Here is a 23338-nt window from a genome sequence, read left to right on the forward strand (position 1 = left end):
TTGCATTTGAGATTTTCTGCTTATCTTCTTCGTTTCCTTAATATTTAACTTTTATTATTTGTTGTATAAAAATGGGTTTATAGCATTTTCGTCTACATAGTACATATATCATTCTGGGTAAGTCATGTTCAGTCTCTTTCTTATAACAGCGACATTTTATCAGAGACTTTACTTCCTGTTTACTACCCTAAGGTAAAAATATTTATACAAATTGAGAGATCACAATTAATGTTCAAGTGAACAATTGTTCAAACGTTATGGTATGGTTAAAGTATAAAAAAAAAAGTAAAGGTGTTTCGATCACTAGGGTCAAGGTCAAATTTCACTTTGAATAGAGAAAATGATACACGGGGGATAATTATCTCAGTTTTGTCTACAACGAAAATTGTATGAGATTAATATAGAACATGTACAATTTTGTGAATTAATATTTGATCTACCCAACTCTTTGAAACGGGTATACGCTCTGAAAAAAGCTCTTTTAGCCTCGGACATTCTCCATTTCAACTCATTGTATGAAGCAAATACTGTATACAGGGAAATTTTCGCCCCCGTTTTATTTTCGCCCCTTTCGCCCTCTTCTCGATTGGGCGAATTTAAAACGGGGCGAATTAAAATTACACAGCATAATTTGTTAAACAGAACTATGACTGGGCGAATTTAAAACGGGGCAAAATTATTTGCAAGTGCAAAAGGGCGAAAATAACACGGGGCGAAAATAACCCTGTATACAGTATATTACCGGTAAATCACACAAGAAAGATATTCTCTTTTTACATAATGTTTTAAGTCATGTATACTGTATATAAAAATTCAAAGCATTGTTCTTTTGAAATGCGAACCTTGATCACAGAATTCCTCCTTCCATCCGGGTTCACATCCGTAACATGTTCCATTTACAATGTCGCATATACTTCCCGTGCAATTTTCAGGGCATGGTAAATCACAATTAAAGCCGTAAACCCCTTCCGGACAGCCTTTTAAGAAACAAATACAAATTATTTGTAGAGGCCTGCGTGTGAAAATCAGTGTCTCTTATGACAGCAAGATTAATTAAAAACCGTCTTATCCGAAATCATTGATTTAATTTCCAATTTACTGATTTCCATATTTTGTAAACTGCACAATCCGATCTAAATCTTTTATTTTCTGACAAAGGTACTGTTGGGTACTCTCAACATCATCACAATCTTAGCGAATCATTACAGATAAATATTGTTGAATTAACATTTATAATTTACATGATGCCATTGCCTGATCAGTTTCATATATTTGCGTTAAATTGAAACCTCATAGCACGACTTTAACATTTTAATCACGTGATTCAATGATTCTTTATATCTGTAATACTATCTCATCTTTACATTTTGTGAACACGTTATTTTAGGACCATCACTGCAAGCCAAACATTATTTTCAGAATGACAAGTAGCTGCAACAATGTAGTCAACTTATATTTTGGGGAGATGATGGGGGGGGGGGGGTCTCCAAATCCTTAGTAAATATGTATTTTATTTTTACCTAGATTCTAAAAATGTAGTATTGCAAGTCATAAATCAATTTTTAAAACATACAGAACGATCCATAACTTGGTTATTTTTCGTGTATGTAAACATCACAACTTGAATTTATCCGCCTATTTTACTGTTCTTGAAAGATTTATATTTGAACAGCCAATGAGAATTTAGGATCTAAAGGAGTGGATCTTTTAGGAATTCCCTTATTTTCAGTCTATATATCGCTGTATACGAAAATAATATCACATGAAATGGAACTATTTATCGATTGTTAGTGAAACATTTCATCACGATTATTTTATAAATACTGACATTTTCTCTTATTGAGTTATTCTAAATTACAACACGCGTGAACTGTAATGGCTGCTGAGTAGAGCGACTGGTAAACACCCAAATATATTTTACATGGTATTCGCCTTAAATTGTATATAATGTTGACAATGGATGCGAATTTCAGAAGTAAGTTGAACGTAAAATCAATAAATTTCGTTTGCAGTCGCCCGTATTTAAAAAATATATTTACACCATTACGGAGATGCTTTGGAATCGCATCCCTTTCCAGAAAACATCAGATTAGAAAAACAGGGCTACATTATTGCAGCTAAATGACAAAACTAAATAAGATAACTCTTCCGTGTGAGTGTATATATTATAAGAATATACATGTAACACTTTTATGAGGTCGATCCATAGATATATCGACTTCATAGCATACATGTATCGACTGAGCACGAAGTGCAAGGTTGATGTGCTTTTCCGTGAAGTCGATTTATCTTTGGATATACCTCATCAAAGGGTTACATTTGTTATATTATTTTTTATGGAAATTGTAAGAACAAATTTTGAAGATAATGGGAAGAAGCCATAAGTTTTTCTCCTGTCTTCTTTAACACTTAGAGACCATAAATCAAAATTAATTTGGGCTGTGAAAAGTTATTCATGTGTTTTATATTGATAAAGTAATTTAATTATTCAAAACGTTACACTTGTTTTATAATATTTTATATTGATTTTCGAAAATATATGTTTTTTATATAAAATAGATCATTATTCAAGGCACTTTTACGTCTTACCAATTACTGTATTACAGAACATAAGAATTATAAATTAATAGGAGTATAAGATTTTTTTTTCCAGAAACATAAAGTCATGAACACTGCATTTGCTATTGCTAGAAACATCAAGTCGATATGCATTTCAGAAACTATAAATAGTAAAACAAGTTTTTATGCTGTTATATACTTGATCATGTGATCAAGTTTGAGCCAATGCGGAGAACATAGAATAAATACGAAAAATATATATATGTATATCTCTCTTAATCAAATGTTCATGAAAACGTTATCAAATAATGTAAATATATCTTTACATTATTATTCTCTTCTTTGCACCCTGTTTGTTGGTCGAAATTTTAAAATATCTTGAAAATTAAATTTCATGACACGTTAAAAATCTTATTTTATGTATATTGTTATGCTTACATCACTAAAAGCAGAATTGATATCATCATTTTGCTAATTAAACATAACAGAATGATAACATTATGCAAAGCAATGTTTACATCATTTATGAAACGAAGGAAATCAAGTACTCTTATTTTGATACATTTTAAATGTAAAATATCTCCAAATCACATAATGACGATACGTTAATATGCTATACTACAGAATGATACATTTAACTGTACAATGTACATTGCATACTAACCTAAAACAAACACTTCACATAATTCTGCAGCAGGATAGTATGAATATTCCCTAGGGTATGTAACTCCCGACAACCTTTCGTTATAGTAAAATACGTATCGCGCATGACCGGAACAGTTGACATTGATGTTCAGTGGTGGTAACGCTGGACCATCCTTATAACACAGCACTCCGTCCTCAATATTTGAAGAATTAGATAACAGGAGGGAAAATCCAGCAAGAGCACCTCGATTTCTTGATTCTAAAAAAAGGCCTGAAAAGATTAAACATCTCAACCAAACTTATTTTTATCTCAGAGCTTGGAAAGCACCACGTATGCCCTTTATCATGTGTCCGTCCATCGATGGGACCAAACGTAATTCAATATAGAGTCAGTTATACTGTGTTTTTTTAAAATAAGAATTCAAGTTATGTGATCATAAAACAGCTTTTTAAAAACAATTTCATTTTTTAAAACATTCTCTTTAATATCTTCATAGTAAGCCTTAACATTGCTGCGGCGGAAAATAACGGAAAAAACCGTCGTCAATTCAGTGTGTAAATAATGGACTATCAATAAGTATAAAAAACGTCAGCCAGCATTTGACACAATCATAAGTAGTTTTTGCTTACAAAGTCACTGTATCGACCATAAAACTTCCAAAATGATGACTTTAAACGAGTCTGCTGATATTTTTGTTTCATAAACTTGTTTTTTTCAATAATTGACTTTGTTTTAAAAATTGTGTATACGTTAAGCAGGCTTTTGCGTATCGAATCAAATGAGAGATATAAACTTTGTTATTTTGCAGGTGAAGGTATATTGCTGCATACATGAATAAGGTAAGTTGACAATTGAAAATTTAGTTCGTTAAGGTCATTGCATAATATGACACAATTAAATACGTCAAAATCTCTATGAATATTGATTGTATATTGTTGATAACACAAGTAGTTGTGTAATTTTTCGTACAAATTATAGTGCTTTGCTAATAAAGTTTGTTTTTGTCATTCATATTTTTATTTCTGTCATTACATGCATCATACAAACATTACAAAGCTGCAACATAGGGTGAAAAAAGCAAATATTTATACATAATAGAAATAAAGTACTTCCATTGAACGATTTTGAACAGAATAAAAGTAAATAATATTTACTACTTTTCTGTATCTTATCTTCACTGACTGAGAAAGGTTTTCAAAAAAATCATCTTTGCTTTATCTGCTTTTTTATGAGAAAGATAAAAGGAGGAATAAAGCTCTATGGTTTTATAATACGGTACTTGAATACTTCCAAAAAAAGCAAGAAAAAAGGGGTATTATAAATTTCCATTTACAATGCATTATATATTGCTTTGCAATCAGAATAATTATGTACAACGATCTGAAAGCAGTTGTACTATAACTATTATATCCAAATATGATTTCTCCAGGTGTAAATTTAATTATTAAGCCACAAATGTTACTATGTTCATCTCTTAAATTAGACCATAAAGTAATGGAAAAGGGACAGGGGCATATTAGATGAATAAGTGTTTCTTTAGTATCATTACAAAAAGAACAAAGTTCTGTTTCGGCTAATTTATATTTCATAAGTTTGCTTTTTGTAAAAAAAATTAATGCAAAAGTTTAAATTGAAAGCTTCGACGCTTCATGTTATCTGTTATTAAAGAGGTTAAAGAAAATGAGTTTTTCCGTTTATTTTCAGGAATATGTTTTGAATGTTTTTCCTCCCATTTTCTTGAAGTCGTTGAAGGGGATTCTGCTATCTTTCAACAATAAAATGATAAAAGTATTTTGTAACTTTAATGTTTCTTTGAAGTCTCAAAACATTTTCACTCTTCAACTTTTGATGATATCTAATTATTTGCTTCCAATATTTAGGGATTGCTGATAATAATCCGGTATATCCCATGGAATTAGTATTTAACATGTATTTATTAATGAATCGGTTAAAATATATGAAATAGCCATTAAACGTGATTAAATCATTAATGAAAAATATGTCATTTGGTAATCCATTTTAGCTTGAAAACAAAATTTTTGTCCGACTTAGATATCATTTTTAGCCATAGTGATTCACTAAGAATTTCACATGGGACTGTGGTAGAGTTTTGAAAAGCCTTTCCCCAGGATATTAATACACTTTTCCAGATGAGGAACCTTAAGCCCTCCGTTTTCTATTGAATTATACAGAAGGTGGGAAATGGAAGAAAAATCAGTACAACAAGTGTTTTGAGCACTATAACTTTTCCTATCAATGTGAAGTTTCTAAAAGACCAATCATTAATAAGCTTTTTGGCAGCTTGTAACTTTTTCCTCATAATTATCATATGTGATATCAGGTTTCTTTAAGTTAAAAGTTATACCTAAGAGTTTAAATTTACCGTCATGATTCCACATTATTTTTTCTCCTGTCTTAATCTCTTGACCACAACAATTTTTGAATGAATCCATAAAGCTTATGTTTTTGGGATTTTTTTCGAAATTGGGTTTTTGCTGTTTGAACTAAACACCCCTTTGAATCCCCATTCAGTTTCCCAAATGGTTTGAATTTCTGTCCAGCTAGTAGTATCTATAAGGAAAGTAATATCAAATTTATCTCGACATCTGTTAAAAATATCCCTAGGTTTTATATTATTTGAATTAAGTCCCAGAAAATTTTGGCAACCAATTTTTAAATCATTCATAAAATAACAAAAAGAAGATGAAAAGATTGTTTGTTAGTTCTACAGTCAGTCTGAAATTTGTTTGTATATACATGTAGACAGTTTTAATAGCATTAAACCCCTCAACGCACTGATGTAAACACCCTTTAATCTAAGAAAAAAAAACCTTCCGCATTTTAAGGCCCCGGACATTGAAAAAGGACATACAATAGAAATATCCTAAGAGCCCCCAAAACACCACTCACCCCGCCATTCATCAACCGGAAGTCTCTCCTTTTGTTAATAAAGTTTGTTATTTGAATGAAAGACATCCCTTAATTTGTTAATCTAAAAATATATTTATAACCATAATTCTTTGCGACTGAAGTGGTTTTCTTTTCTGGTAAAATTCTCTATCCAAACACCATGTTTTTTCCCCAAGATCTTACTAATAAGCAATTTTAAGGTGAACTAATATGTTGGCAGTTACCAGGGATGGGGCCCTGACTAAGCTCCATTACAAGTAACATATTTTAAATACATGTAGCATTTCGCAGACTGCTTCTTAAGATAATATTTTTAGAAAAAAAATCAAACATGTTAAGACTTAAAATTCTGTATAGTCATAAGAAAATGTAGTGGTATTTTACATGAACAATAATATATTAGTTTGCAACATATTTCTACGCTGTAATAGTTTTATTATAAAACTATTAGCTATATGCCATGTGGAATATAAAATTTTGCTGAAAAAAGTTAAACGCAAAGAAAACAAGATGTGTTTGTAAAACACTGATGCCCCCGTATGGCAATATATCAAAGATTAAGCTTTTCTTAAATGCAAATTTAATTAATTCATACCAAAAGTATGGTATTCTCACTGGAAAACAATTGTGAAATTTGAAAGTAAGCTAATGTTAAAGTTTTTTAATGAGTACAAAAAAGGTCAATGTAATTAGTATCAAATGAAAGGTCTTGTCACATAAAATACTTATGTAGAATATGAAAGTCCTAGCCCTAACCGTTCAAAAGTTATGGTCAACGTTCAATTTCTTAAAAAAAAGGTCAAATTCAAAGGTCAAGGTCAAAGTTATTGTTATCAAATGAAAGGTCTTGTCATAAGGATCAAATATGTAAAGTATGAAAGCACTAGCCCTAAGTCTTTAAAAGTTATGGTCAAGGTTAGCTTTTTTAAGTAGGTCAATCTCAAAGGTCAAGGTCAAAGGGTCAAGAATCTTCATATCCAATAAAAGGTCGTCTCACAAGGATTACATATATGAAGTATGAAAGCCCTATCTCTTACTGTTCAAAAGTTATGGCTAAGGTTAAAGTTTTTTCACAAATATGGAAATCTACAAGGACAAGGTCAAAGGATCAAGGTTGTTGGTATCCAGTAAAAGGTCTTTTAACAAACATTAGATATGTGAAGTATAAATGTCCTGGTGACTACTGTTTAAAAGATATGGCCAAAGTAAAAATGTAAAATTTTTCTTAAAAAGTAGGTCAAACTCCAAGGTTAAAGGGTCAAAGTTATTGTTATTAAATGAAAGGTCTTGTCATAATAATCAAATATGTAAAGTATGAAAGCACTAGCCCTAGGTCTTTTAAAGTTATTGTCAAGGTTTGCTTTATTTAAGTAGGTCAATCTCAAAAGTCAAGGTGAAAGGGTCAAGGATCTTCATATCCAATGAAAGGTCTTCTCACAAGAATTACATATATGAAGTATGAAAGCCCTATCCCTTACCGTTCAAAAGTTATGGCCAAGGTTAAAGTTTTTTTTTACAAGTACGGAAATCTACAAGGTCAAGGTCAAAGGGTCAAGGTTGTTGGTATCCATTGAAAGGTCTTTTAACAAACATTACACATGTGAAGTATAAGTGTCCTGGTGACTACTGTTCAAAAGATATGGCAAAAGTAAAATTTTAAAATTTTCATGTAAAAGTAGGTCAAACTCCAAGGTCAAGGACAAAAGGTCAAATTCGGCGGTACCCAAAGAAATGTCTTGTCACAAGGAATATACATATGAAATATGAAAGTCATAGCTCCACTAAATCAAAAGTTACAAGCAAGGTTAAAGTTTTTGCGGACAAACAGACAAACAGAGAGACAGACAGACAGACAGACACGACAAAAACTATATACCCCCGAAACTTCGTTTACGGGGGCATAAAAAGAATCAGGCTTTTTTAAAAACTACAAAGGGAATTTAGAATTAAACAAAGTATATATATACATATATATATACATTAACCTCATATTTACCCCTTTATCCCGTGGATATGACTCATTTGATGTTTTTGATATCCCACATATAAGTGTAGTTTTGACGTCACAATGATTTTTGCATAAGTGAAGTAAAAAAAATAGTGTTAAACATTGGTTGTGGAGTATTAAACATGGGTTAAATAAAATCTCCTATTATTAGTTTCTGTGTTTTTCTCAATACAAACAGACAACTCGTTCGATAAAATTATATTCAACAACAAATCATGGGAGAATCAAGTTTAAAAGTCCATTGAAATAATACAAAGAAAACAGAAAATTTTCAGTGGACAATAGGTAATAAAACCCCAGTCAATATTTTGACTTAGTGAAAAATTGTATATGCCGACAAGGTAGCTATATCGACCACAGAACTTGTGAAATAAAAAAAAATGAAGAATATTCAATCAGGATTTAACAGTTTCCTCCATTTGCTTTTTTCGATACTTTGCTCAGTTTAGAAATTGATCTAGAATGAACTGCATGATAAGAATCACATATGATGCCTCCATGTGATAAGAGTATATTGTTACATAAATAAAATAAGGTAAGTTAACGATAAAAGTTATATAATAATATATAATCTAGTTCATTATCACAAAGTTTTGTTGTTTAGCTATCATTGACGTCCCTTTCTAGTAAAACTTCCTAATATGAAACAGATATGTTTGACTCCTCTGAGATATTTTTTTTCAAGTTTAGAAGGTTACTTCGAATTGACGATTTCCGAATAAAAATTAATATTGTTAATTAAGTATATGACATCGATGTATCTCAATATCGATTGAAAGGCAACAACATGTGTTTTTTACTTCTCATGTATAAGATTTTTGAATAAATTTGTTTCATATGAATATAAAAACAGTTCTAGTATTAAAGTAGAGCATTTGGTGCCGAGGAATTCCGACAGATTTGTCAAGGACTTAATTCGCCATTAACTTCTTGCATATTCTGAATTAGAAACTCATGAAGCATGTTCGTCTTATCAACTTCAGAGCTTGTATACACAATAAGAGTGTTTTTAATTTTTATTACTTGATGTTAAAACATCAAAAGCAAGATCCAAGCTTTTTGTTCTAGAATATTGATTACATACCAAAAAATGCATCCTTCCCGAACATGATGCGGACTTCATAAACATTGTAGATACAGCTCAGATCTACATACCACCAATTTTTTAGATTACCAGCCTGAGCACTTCTACTTGTTATTGCACAGGTATGAGGATCTCTGTCTACCGCATAGCTTGAAAGATACGGGTATGGCGGAGCTGAACAACGTCTTTCTCTGCACCGATACACATGCGTACTGCTTTGTTGAGTATATTTGTTGAATGAAAGATCCTCTAGAAAAAAAAATCGAATCTTTAGAGAAGCTTAAGGGTCATTATTATTCAGAAGAACGTATAGTGTGATATGTAATATGATATTTGCCTTTTTGGCTCTTGAATCGAATAAAAACCTCTGTTTCGAAGGGGTTGTTATGAAAATGTGCAAAACACGAAGGAATTTGAAAAAGGATGAGGTCACGTAAAACTGTCAAAAACGAATTGTAGGTATTTGTTTCTTTTCTGTATTTCTCTGTCTATCTATCTGTAAAGTATTTTAAGCGCTCCTTTTCTTCTTTTTTGTGTATCTCATATAGACATGTTATTTTTCTATTGAACTGAGAATTTAAGAAACATTTTGCGGTGGTAACTGACATAAAATTCATTAATTTAAGTTCTTAAATGCTATTGCTTCTATAGTACAATATAAGTCTGATTTAAATAAAACGTTGATAGTGCACTAGCCTTTTTTAAATTGTAGGAACAATCCTTTGTATTGTTTTTACATCATGTTGGACGGCATGGTACACTGCATACAAAAACAAGATGTGTTTGTGAAACACTGATGCACCCGTATGGCAACACAGCGAAAGTAAAATTTTCTCAAATGTAAATCAAATACATTGATACATACCCAAACAAAAGCCTTCTAACGAGAAATGCAAATGTGTAATATAAAACCTTAATAAAACCACTTGTTTAAAAGTTATGATTAAATTAAACATTGTTTAAGGTAGGTCGAATTTTGGGGTCAAAGGGTAAAGGTTGCTGGTCTCCTAAGAAAGATATTGTTACAGCGATTACTTATCGGGAGTATGCAAGCCCTAGCCATTGCAGTTCAAAGTTATGGCCAAGGTTTAATATAAGCTTTAAAAAAGGTTAACTCCAAAATGTCAACGTTGTTGTATCTGTTGAACGGTCTTGTCACAAGGATTAAATATTTGAAGTATGAAAGCCCTAAGCATTACCGTTTAAAAGTTATGGCCAAGGTAAAATCTTCTTTTAAAAGTAGGTCCAACTCCAAGGTTAAAAAATCCAGCTCAAAGTTGTTGGCATTCAAAGGAAGGCCATGTCACAGTTAATGCATATGTGAAGAATAAAAGTCCTATTACTGACGGTTTAAAAGTTATGGCCGAAGCAAAAGTATGGAAATTTAATGTAGAAGAATGTCAAACTCCAAAGTCAGGATGTCAAAAGTGGTTGCACCTAGAAAAAAAGGTCTTGTCACAAGGAATACTCCTGTGAAACATGAAAGTCATAGTCCTACCAAGTCAAATGTTATGAGCAAGGTAAAGGTTTTTGCGGACAAACAGAGAGACAGGCGGATATACATGTATACCCCGAAATTTTTCGTTGGCATTAAAAAATCCAAAAACCAAATGAAAATTCTCTCCCACCAATTTGTTTTCGATTCGAATATATCGTATTGAACAACAGAAAGAGTGAGAAGATTCCCAAACTTATCCCGCGAAGTTTGTTTTTATTTTGTGCAATGGACGCGGAATTATATGACTGTCCATCTCCACCTATATCGATGGTTAATCACTAACCTTATGAAAGATTTTCTTTTCCATAAATTAAATTTTTTAACTCCCAATTTAGAGCTGTAGCAGTATCTTTCCTATCGGTTTATAAACAAAACAAAAAAAACATAACAAAAAAAAAAAAAAAAAAAAAAAAAAAAAAACAACCAAAAAAAAAACTATTGTGTTGTACAGAATTCTGCAAGAAAAAAAGTATGTGTGCTTTTTCAACCGAATATTTATTCCGAACCCATGATATTTTCATTTGTCTTTTATAAATCATATTATTTTTAAAAAGACGTAGAAAAAAGTTTTTCATCAAAAAAAAAATGAAAAAAAAAAAATCATACACGTATATATCATAAATAACACCAGGTAAATCACCTCGGTTTGTTTTCACGCACAAAAGTCCATTAAACATTACAAAATAGAAGCAGAGCAAACACAGACCTCCAAAACACCAGAGGGAGGATCAGGAGCCATGGAGGAGTGAGCATCCCTTGCCGACTGGTCACATCCGCCATATGCTCCTTGTCATGATCGGTAAATAACGGTAAAAATCCGTGGACAATTCAGCATATTTATAATGACCTACCAATCAGTATTTGAAAAGTCGGTTAGCATTTGACTCAACACGTCAATGATAATTCGCAGTTGCTTACAAGGTCACTGTGTCCACCATGGAACTTACGAAAGAATGACTTTAAACGAGACTGCTGATATTCTGACCTCGTCAAATTGTTTGATGATAACTAACCCCGTTTTAGATTGTACCTACATACATGTACGAGGGGCATTTCAGAAGTTCTGGTAACTGTTTTATAAAAATTTAACCGTTTCACGGAAATTATTGAGTTATATTTATATTTGCAAATGTTTTCCTTTATATAACACTACTGAATGCAATGCTTATCTATAACTGTAAAAATACCTATACGGGGCCAAGAGTTCATAGATGTGGGTATGGATAAACGTTCGACGTAATTTCTCAGTGACGTCATAAACGGTCGACGCGCGTTCAGTTCAATTGAACAAATTATGTGTGTGTTGCTCAGTGAAGAATTGCTGGAAGTTAAACTTGATACAGACATGAGGAATAACTGCTTGCTAATCTGGTTAGAATTAAAACCAGCATGTAAAAATAAATATTTGAAAATAATGTATTTGATTTAAAATTCTTCATAATAAATCTATGTTTGAATGTTCATGGAATAAAATTTAAAATGTAAACAATTGTTATTTTTCAGCTTTCTTGCAGGAAGACAACGAAAACATCCAAGTGTTTAATTTGTAAACATGTATCATAGCATGTTTTGTAAAGTGTTTAAAGTCTAAACATGTAAGTGTTACACGCAATGAAATTCAATGTGTTTAGAATTTCAATGCATAAAAAGTGTGACAAGAATGTGCTTAGGAAAGTGTCTATCATCTAAACACATTTTTTACAGTGTACTGTAGTACTATATTCTTGTCTGGGTCACAATAGGAAAGAACGGGATGCGGATCCCTTTTTAGAATAGTCTTGACCTTCTTAAAGGCTTAATTTTGGGCAGCATTCCAAATAAATTTAGACTTTGACGACAGTAACATCCTCATGGGAGGAGTCACCTCTGACAGGATTGGGGCAAACTTAGTCAAATACAGTGGACCTTCAGATATCCGGACCCCAGATATCCGTGTGCTTCGGTATCCGGACGCTTTTCCATCGAGACGGAATTTTTAAATGTTATATAATTTTGTTTTACTGGTGATTCAGATATCCGGACACTTCAAATATCCGGAAAAATTGACTGGGAACCAAAGCGACCGGATAGATAAGGCTCATCTGTAGGTAGTCATACCATTACAGTTTCGAGCTCACTACGATTTTGCATTTGAAATTGCGTTTGCATTTCACTGATGACTTTGACCTTTTTAAAGTCGGGTTTTAAACCTTGTGCTGACCAAAATAATCAAATTCTGTCTGACCAACAGACAGTTTCTCAGAATTCAGCTTTATACCTTTCTCTCTGCATCGTTGTAAGTTTGCATTATATTCTGTCTTGGTCTTGACATAGACGAAAACATCATCAACTATTGCAACAAGGCCAGGTAGGTCGTCAAAACATTCATCAATTTTATGTTTGAATTTGTTCTGAGACCACTTGAGACCAAATGGGAGTCTAAGGAACCTATATCTAACATGCAGGATGTTGAAAGTTGTTAGCATGCTAGACTCGTCCGACAATTCGAGGGTCCAGTAGCCACTACGAGCATTTAGCTTTGTGAAATATCTTGCTTCAGAGAGCTGCGGAAGCACATCGTTCAGGATTTTCATAGGGTAATGTGGGCTACGTATGGCCTTTTTTAGATCTCTAAGGTCAAGACAAATTCTGAGAGACCCATTGGGCTTATCTGCAATGACAAGGGAATTGACCCATTGAGTGGGTTCTTTGACCTTGGTAATGACTTTTTCCCTTTCCATCTTATCAAACTGAACTTTCAGTTTTTTTTTGGATATGACCTGTGGAACTCTGGAACTCTATGCGGAGGGTGTATTACTGGTTGAACATTTGGATTAACCTCAATTTTAACTTCCCCTGCGAACAGATCTATACCATTTAATACGTATAAGTCGTTGTACTCGGTGAGTACAGCTTCCATAGCGAGAGACTTGAAGGAAAGTTGGGATTCTAACAGAACTAACCAACTTGACAAGTTTCAGTGCAGTGCAGTTCAGTTTCATTGCAGTGATATCTTACGGATCGTTGTTTACATGCGTTTTTCATTCCCGTGATTAAAGAGTCAAGAAGTATCCCGAACGCAAATATTATCATTTACAAAAAAAAAAAACATTGCTGATTGGTCGACCGGGTGTAACGAATCTTAATCATAACTCGAGAAAAAAAAACATCTTCTATCAACACGGTATGCCAAGGGTTCATGAGGAAAGTAGCGTATAAGAAACCCTCGGCTAGCGAAGATGAGAATAGATTATTTTGGCGTATTTCAATTTTAAAAGATATTCTAAAAAGCAAGTATTACGCCAAAAACGGACGTTTAAACAGGTGTGCATATATTGTTGGGTTTAGATCTTGTTTTCAAGGTATAAGGGTTTTATTTTTTTTACCTCTGCAATTAAAGCAGGTGCGTGTCACTTTGATGCTGAAAAAATATCATGTCTAGGAAACGGAAGTAATTATGTATAAACATCGGATACATACATAAATACTTCCTTTTCCGTATAGATGGCTAATTTTGTCCAAAAGTTTATGCTTTTTAAACGCCAACTGTTGAAAAATACATAAAATCTTAAAAATAAGATTTCTTGAAAAGAGGAAGGTATGGTTTAGCTGTATTATGCCCTAAATATGTAATGTCATCAAAAATTTTTGAAACTTGCTTAAATACTGTGATAAATCAGGAAATAATACAGCACAAAGGATTACCATTCTGCAATTAAGACGTCACTTATGTGATGCATTTCTGTATTTTTAACAGAAAAAGCCTCAATTTAGTCGATTTTAAGGGTAATTTTCTTGTAGAAAATAGTGTATACAGTTGTCGCCAACATTCATTTTTAGGTCACCTGAGTAAACTCAGGTGACCTATTGCTATCCGTTTTCGTCCGTCGTCGTCCGTCGTGTGTCGTGTGTTAACATTTGAACATTTTCAGCTTCTTCTCTGCAACCACTAAACCAATTTCAACCAAATTTAGCACAAAGCATCTATGGGTGAAGGGAAACAAAAATTGTGAATTTCATGATCCCTGCCCCCCTGGGGCCTGAGGGATTGGGCCAAAACCACTAAAATTAATGCAAACTTTAAAAATCTTCTTCTTTACTCCTGGACATCAAGCAGTCAAACTATTTGTATGATTGTAATCAGCATTGAGTTCTCTACCAAAATTGTGAAATTGGGGTCAGGGGTTCTAGTGCTAGGGCGGGGCTAAATAAGTATATAGTGAAAATGCATTATTTCTTTGAAAATCTTCTTCTCTGCTCCTGGGTATTCAAAAAACCAACTAAGTACATAGTTATGATGAGCAAGAGTGCCTCTACCAAAATTGTGAATTTTATGGCCCCAGGGTCAGGGTTCCGGTGTTAGGGTGGGGCTCTAATGATTATATAGTATAAATTCATGATTTCTTTGAAAATCTTCTTCTCTGCCCCTGGGTATTAAATAAACCAAGTAAGTAAATAGTTATGATGAGCAAGTGTGCCTCAACAAAAATTGTGAATTTAATGGCCCTATCATCAAGGGTTCTGGTGTTGGGGGGGGGGGGCTCTTTTGATTATATAGTGAAATCACATGAATTCTTTGAAAATCTTCTTCTCTGCTCCTAGGTATTAAATAAATGAACTAAGTGCATAGTGATGATGAGAAAGAGTGCCTCCACCAAAATTGTGAATTTTATGGCCCCAGGGTTAAGGGTTCTGGTGTTGGGGGGGGGGGGGGGGCTCTATTGATCATATGGTGAAAATACATGAATTCTTTGAAAATCTTCTTCTCTGATCCTAGGTATTAAATAAACTAAGTGCATAGTTATTCTGAGCAAGAGTGCCTCTACAAAAATTGTGAATTTTATGGCCCCAGCGTCAATGGTTCTGGTGGGGTGGATGGGTGGTGGGGGGCTTTATTGATTATGAAGTGAAAATACATGAATTCTTTGAAAATCTTCTTCTCTGCTCCTAGGTATTAAATAAACTAAATAAGTGCATAGTTATGATGAGCAAGAATGCCTCTTATAAAATTATGAATTTCATTGCCCCAGGGTCTGGGGTGCTGGTGTTAGGGTGGGGCTCTATTGATTATATAGTGAAAATACATAAAATCTTTGAAAATTTTCTTTTCTGTCTGTGGGTATGAAGCAGATGAACTACCTATATAGTTATGATGAGCAAGGGCCCTAATCTTGCAGAATTAAGAATTTCTGATGTAGTCTGATGAAAGAAATTTGCAAAATTATTGATTCCTGGTAACTCCAGTTGGATGTTAAATAATCTCACTTTAAGGAAAATATGGAGGGATTTTTTTTATCACAGAATTATAATAATAATTGGCTTTATTTAAATTTTCGACGTAAAAAAATAAGTCAAATCACGGACACCTAATGGACGGTTTACACTACTTTAAGTTTTCCGAATCAAGGTATTTGTCCGATGTCTGGTGAACTTATCCTACAGAATACAGCCTTTTAAGTGGTTAATCAATAGAAACTTGTACATGTATATCAGCTTTACACTTCGTACTCGGTCAAATTGCTTTTCTGTGAAATCGATATATCTAGATCAACGCCATGAAAGGCCTATAAATTTTCAAAGAAGTGACATGTAAGTATTACTTTGATCAAATATTTTATTTTTCCATGTTTCCATTTGTCTCGATCAAACATTTTAAACGTATTACATTTGGCTGTGTATTCTTTTTTGGCGCCTTTGGCGGAAAGCATCATCTTCTAATTCAAGAACAAGGTTAAATGTCTTGCTCATATACACATGAATTAGAATATTAATAAGAACATTAATAAATGTGCTAATCAAATCCACTTGAACTTGCTCACGCTAAATATAACACATTTACAGTACTTAGATTACTGTTTAGCGTGGTGTCAAATTGGGACTTTGAGATTGAATACTGTTCGTTATCTCCATATCCTTCTTCGATACTTAAGGAGAAGAATGTTATATCAAGATAACTACGGAGTTGTGTATTGTTTAATACCCCTCACGAGAAATTTCCTCTCACATGGAGACGCAATCACTTCCCGGCGGAGTGCTGCAAATTTTGTCCTTTACTCTACACTCAGGGCCATTAAGCAAGGAGGAATCTTTTTTGTTCTAGCAATTACTGGGTCGCGTAACCTCGGTTTATACGGTCATCAGAAGGAATGGTCTCCACGTCTCACCGTAGGATTCGAACCCGCGACGTAAGGATCAACTCCTAACTTCGCGAATCTAGAGCAGACGCTCTAACCACTGCGACACGCGTAGCAATTTGAAGATATTATGAAATAAAACTGCTCCACCAGAAGAATTTGACAGATTTTGAATATTGTCCAGGTTTTGATTATTGTCCAAGTAATTGCACCTTGAATTTCAAATTGTAGTTTATGGGCAACGCAAGTATTTAAAGATATTGTTATTAGTAATTTGAATTTGAAATATATCTCTAGGTGAAAATATGCATAAATTCTCTCTTTTTTATACATAAAATAAAATGTAACATTTTCTGCAGATAAATTTGACAAATTTAAAGTTTTCCCTTTTTATCAAGGGTACATAATCTTCAAAAACTTTTAAGGAGCGAAATGACAAAATTGTTCCCATCATTATACATTGAATACCTTAAATCTTGATAACAAGAAAATAATATATTGTTTAAAGCATACCATATCCACTGGTCGGAAATAAATGTCTGAGAAGAAATAAAATGAAGTAAGCCATTCCAGACACGTGAGTCATATTCGATACTTTATATACATTGACTAAGATAAGTTCAGTTGATGTTTGGCATGTATTATAAATTGGATATCGATTAAAAACTGCAAAAAGTCGGATAAACTCATCACGTGACTCCACAGCAATAAAGAGAAAAAAAAATATTTCCGGGCAGTTTCCTATTAATGGTATTAGGGTTTGCTACATCAAAAGCTAGGTAAAACTTTCTAAGAGAGCTGGGTTTTGAAATTGTATGAAATAAAAAACATCCAGCTATTGCTTTGTTTGTGCAATCGTTTATGACAATCTTACAAAGTTCAGGATATTAATATGGAATGATTGAACCGATTAAAAAGTTGAGATATCAACCTTGAATTTAAATGAATCTCATTTAACAAAGTATGGCAGATCACTGCATAAAAATACCATGGAATTAGAACCCTTTGAGTGCAGAATTTAGAAGGTTTATAATATTAATAACAATATTTAACATAAATGTTTTGCCTTATTCAATCTATGACGATAGATTGATAAATAATGATCTGGACGTCATATGTAGACAGCCGTTTAAATACATGTATGCAGGAAGTTAGGATAACCTTCGATGTAACACAGTATGTCTTTGAAAAAAATATCTCCCCTCCACTCTATTTTGTGTATGATATAAATACAAAATCAAATTCAGTATGGATTTATACATTATTTTTTAAGATTCAAAGTTTAACATTTCTTTTATCAACTTCACTTACTTATGCAGCAATATACCTTCATCACCTGCATACGGAGTTTATATATCAGTTGATTCCATACGCAATTTAGCATGCTCTACGTATGAACAATTTCTAAAACAAGGTTAATTATTGACAAACAAGTTGATGAAACAGGAATTTTAACGTAATCATCGATACAATTAATGACCTTGTCAGAAAATACAATTTATCATTGAGTCAAATACAGTCTTGTAATTATAAGTCCAATATTTATACACTGAATTGACGACGGATTATTCCATTAATTTTTTATCATAACAAGGAGCACACAGCGGGTGTGACCGGTCGGAAGGAGATGGTCATTCCTCCTTGGCACTTGATCCCATCTGATGTTTTAGAGGTCCGTGTATTCTGTGCTTCAGTTTTGTATTATTTTATGGGCTTTTGACCTTGAATACTGTTCGCTATTTCCACATGTTCCTAAAATTTGAAACATATATCATTATGTAGGTTTTGACAATATCAATACAAATGTTGTGTATACAACTATTCAGATTTTTTTTTTCATTGTAAGAAAAATGTTTATAAAGGTATTTTAAAAATAAATTTGTTTTATTCACATAAAATTGATTACTATACATGGCATTTTTATATGACATGTAATGTATAATAAGAATCTTTTAAAAATTGAGAAAGCTCGAGTTTTCCTGCACTTTATATGTAATTATTTAGTTTTATCAATGGTAATTATTTATACATTTATCCCAAGTTATAAAAGAGTCAAATTTGAAGGACAAAATAATTATTTTTTTTTATTTATACATGTATACATGACAAAACACCTATGAATTAAGAAAAACATAAACAACCCTTTTGTTTTTCAATTTTTTGTAAATATAATATCACTTATGATGTCACTTCTATCATTTTTTTCATAAAAAAAATTTTGTTAAAATACAAGAAATTCAACAAATAGATACAAATATTACAAGAATATTACAAGAAAACCATCACCTTTACATCCATCACCTTTACATTTTGAATGTATCAAAGTACAAAATAAGCAAAGCAACCATTATCATATGAAGACAATAGAGACAATGACAGCAACAAAAAAAAAAAAACATTCGTCAAAATAGGAATAATCACTTGATTTAGCTTTATAAAATGCAATATACATTTGTATCATTTTTAAGAATACACTTGCAACGCACGGTAATAGATATGAATATTACTCTTTACTGAATCTTTTTATCAAATGCTAAAAAGTAATAATGCTTAAAAGTTCAGTTATCTAATAGCATTCAATCTTTGTTGAATGCAAACCTCCGAACAGAGGTAGATTAAGATGCCATCTAGAATTAACTAAAATATAGTTTTTCCTGTCAACCGGTCACGCCATTTTTTTCAATATCAGGTAAACAGAAAATCGGCAATATGATTTTAAAAAAGGCTTATTGTTTGCATATTTATTTAATAATAAAAAGTTGCAATTTTAAAAAGGAAAAACTATATATTTCTACACAATTTACAATTACAAGCAATATCTATATTATAACTAATATAGGTTCATAAAAGGCTCAAGTTGACATGCATTAAATCTAAAATTTAAGATTTAATGAAATTTAAATATTAATATTCTATAATTGAGATTAAGCATTTAACATTGAACATATATTTTAATCAGTGTAATTTTTCTGGTGACAAATCTATAACAACGGAGGAAGTTTCTAAGATTCAGGCGCGGATCCAGGAACTGAAGTTAGAGGGGGCGCCAAAAGTAGGCAAGGGGTCTGGGGGCCGCCTTGAGGCCCCCAGTGGGTCCAGGGCAAAGCCCTGGTGGCTCGCAGGGGGCGAAGCCCCCGGAAGCTCCTGGATTTTAGAGATTATGTTGGGTAAAAATGAGGTCTACCAAGTATACATATTTACATTATCTACACAAAACTATGATTTACGTTAATTTTGAAAATTTAAATCCGCCACTGAGATTGGTAAAGATACAGAAGTTGGTGCAGAATGACAGTCAATCTAGTAATCAAACACGTTTCCAGCTGAAAAAAAGTAGAATGAATTATTAAAGAAAAGTTGCATTCATGACATTCATGTGTATTACTTTGTTTTGTAAAGTATGTTTTTGCAATGTTCAATATGTTTGTTGTCTTTATTTGTTCACCCTAAACTTTTATGTTTTTTTTTTTTTTACAAATATGGCACAGGCCAGATATTACACTGCTGTGTTTTATTTTAATCATCAAAATAGTTTAATTTTTTTGTTCACTATTTGTTGTCCTACAATGTTATTTACCTGGCTATTCTTGGATGGCGCAGTAAGTCACATGCTATAAGGCTGCATGTTTCTTCCTTCATGGCCTTTTTGTGACCACCTTTTTGCTTATTTTTTTCCATTACATTATTGACTGGGCTGTTTTTTTTGTCATATGATTAGAAAAAATTATGTCATGTTACTAATCTGTATGTTTAACAAGTCAATTTGTGATTAACTGTTTATTTTGTTTTAAGCCCAGCCAATTAATTGTTATATAACTTTGTGTAATATGTATTATAGATTTTATTCTTAGTCATTTGTTATTTGAATAAATGATAGTTTCACTCAATTGTGTCCTTATTAATTTATACAAGAAGTTAAGCAAAAACGAGCTTCAAATAGCCAGAAATTGTCTTGTCGCATTATCAGGATAATTTGTGGATATAAATAAACATTTATTGGTATAATAAATTGTTTTATATACAAAATTTTATAATTTTTATAACTTATGTAATTTTCCATTTATTTGTTTCCCTTTTGGGTGCCCCATGCATTTACCCCAAGATTTTATAGTTTGGACCAATCAAATGAAGTTACACGTATCACATGGCTTATTCACTCTAGCCATTTTTTATCGGAGAAGAATCTACACAAATTTTCAGCAACCACCTCTTCCCCTCCACCACCCTATTTTTGATGAATTTCCTTGGTAACAATGTACATGTATAACTTGTCGTATTAATGAATGTAAACAAAATGGAAGTTTTTTATTTGGTGCGCCTTTTAGTGACCACCTTTTTGCTTTTTAAGTGTTTTGTATCATTATTTTATTGGCTGGGCTGTTTTTGTGTCATGTGAATAGAAAAAATTATGTCATGTGACTAATATGTATGTTTAACAAGTCAATTTATGATTAACTGTATATATATTTTGTTTAAGCCCAGCCAAAAAATTTTTATATAACTTTGTGTAATATGTATTATAGATTTTATTCTTAGTCATTTGTTATTTGAATAAATGATAGTTTCACTCAGTTGTGTTCTTATTAATTTATACAAGAAGTTAAGCAAAAACGAGCTTCAAATAGCCAGAAATTGTCTTGTCGCATTGTCAGGATAATTTGTGGATATAAATAAACATTTATTGGTATAATAAATTGTTTTATATACAAAATTTTATAATTTTTATAACTTATGTAATTTTCCATTTATTTGTTTCCCTTTTGGGTGCCCCATGCATTTACCCCAAGATTTTATAGTTTGGACCAATCAAATGAAGTTACACGTATCACATGGCTTATTCACTCTAGCCATTTTTTATCGGAGAAGAATCTACACAAATTTTCAGCAACCACCTCTTCCCCTCCACCACCCTATTTTTGATGAATTTCCTTGGTAACAATGTATAACTTGTCGAATTAATGAATGTAAACAAAATGGAAGTTTTTTATTTGGTGCGCCTTTTAGTGACCACCTTTTTGCTTTTTAAGTGTTTTGTATCATTATTTTATTGGCTGGGCTGTTTTTGTGTCATGTGAATAGAAAAAATTATGTCATGTGACTAATATGTATGTTTAACAAGTCAATTTATGATTAACTGTATATATATTTTGTTTAAGCCCAGCCAAAAAATTTTTATATAACTTTGTGTAATATGTATTATAGATTTTATTCTTAGTCATTTGTTATTTGAATAAATGACAGTTTCACTCAATTGTGTTCTTATTAATTTATACAAGAAGTTAAGCAAAAACGAGCTTCAAATAGCCAGAAATTGTCTTGTCGCATTATCAGGATAATTTGTGGATATAAATAAAAGTAGTTTACATCGTCCACACCTTCTTTCTTTAAGAATCTGATAAATGAATTTATTTCAGTACATTCTAAAACTCGAATGGCTTTAATTGTCTAATAAGGATAATTTCAGGTTTCAGCAAGCTTACATGATTTGACTAAATCGACACAGTTTTGCATACTTACTGTCATTGTCCTAACAATGGATTCATTCTCAAGAATATTAGAATTAAACTATGCCTACCATAACATAAAATTTAAATTGTTTTCCATTGCAGTAATAATGATAATATTTCTAAATACATACTGCACACAATAAATATACTTAGCAATACAAAACAAAGTTAACCAATTTTCTTACGCAATACCATGTCCTACTTCACAAGACGTACTTATTGGTTAATAAACCTTTCGTTTACTACAACGGAAGTTTACTTTGAAACACACAATTAAAAGGACAAAATCTTATCCTCCTTTTTGTGTCAAATGCGAATAGTTGACTTTTATGGGGAGCTCTAACTTCAACAGTTGACAGCTTACTTTTAGAATAGGACAATATACGGAAGCTCTCTTATGATATAAATATTTACCTAAACATTTAATTAAACGAACAAAATGGGTTATTTAAAATCACAAATAAGTTATCCCTGAAGAAAATGACAACCACCCTACCCTAAACTCCCGGCTTTCACATGTTGGTTTCCCTAACACCTTACGTATCCCCACTAGAAAGGCATTCTTTTCTATTGCCAAATTTGGTCAAATTGACACCTCCATAAATCACACAGGTTTGAATGTCCTAATAAACCGCCAACTGTAAAAGTCAGTCCAATACCATGTGTATCTGTGAATTAGGTATTGTCTATATCGAACATGATGAAATTGTTTTGTTCGAGCAAATTTCTGCCGCACAAGAAAGCTATACAGGGATGTGGCTTACACAATGGTATTAGCTGTTTGGTTTAATAAATGTACAAACGTAATCTATAAGAGATAAAGATTTTTTTGTCATCATTTTCAGTAGCGTTTCAGTAGGAAAATAATAAATTATAATGAAAGAATCATATCCTACCTGTTAAATTCATTCTATATTCCACTAAAAATGTTAAATATTCTCTTTAAATTGCGCAGTCAGTCAGATTTCTTCTTATTATTTATTAGTTTACTTTACTATTGATCAGAAAAAGGA

Source organism: Saccostrea cucullata, unplaced genomic scaffold, assembly GCF_032062105.1.
Source record: "Saccostrea cucullata isolate Sc308-1 unplaced genomic scaffold, CSIRO_AGI_Scuc_v1 ctg969, whole genome shotgun sequence".
Taxonomy (NCBI): Eukaryota; Metazoa; Mollusca; class Bivalvia; order Ostreida; family Ostreidae; genus Saccostrea; species Saccostrea cuccullata.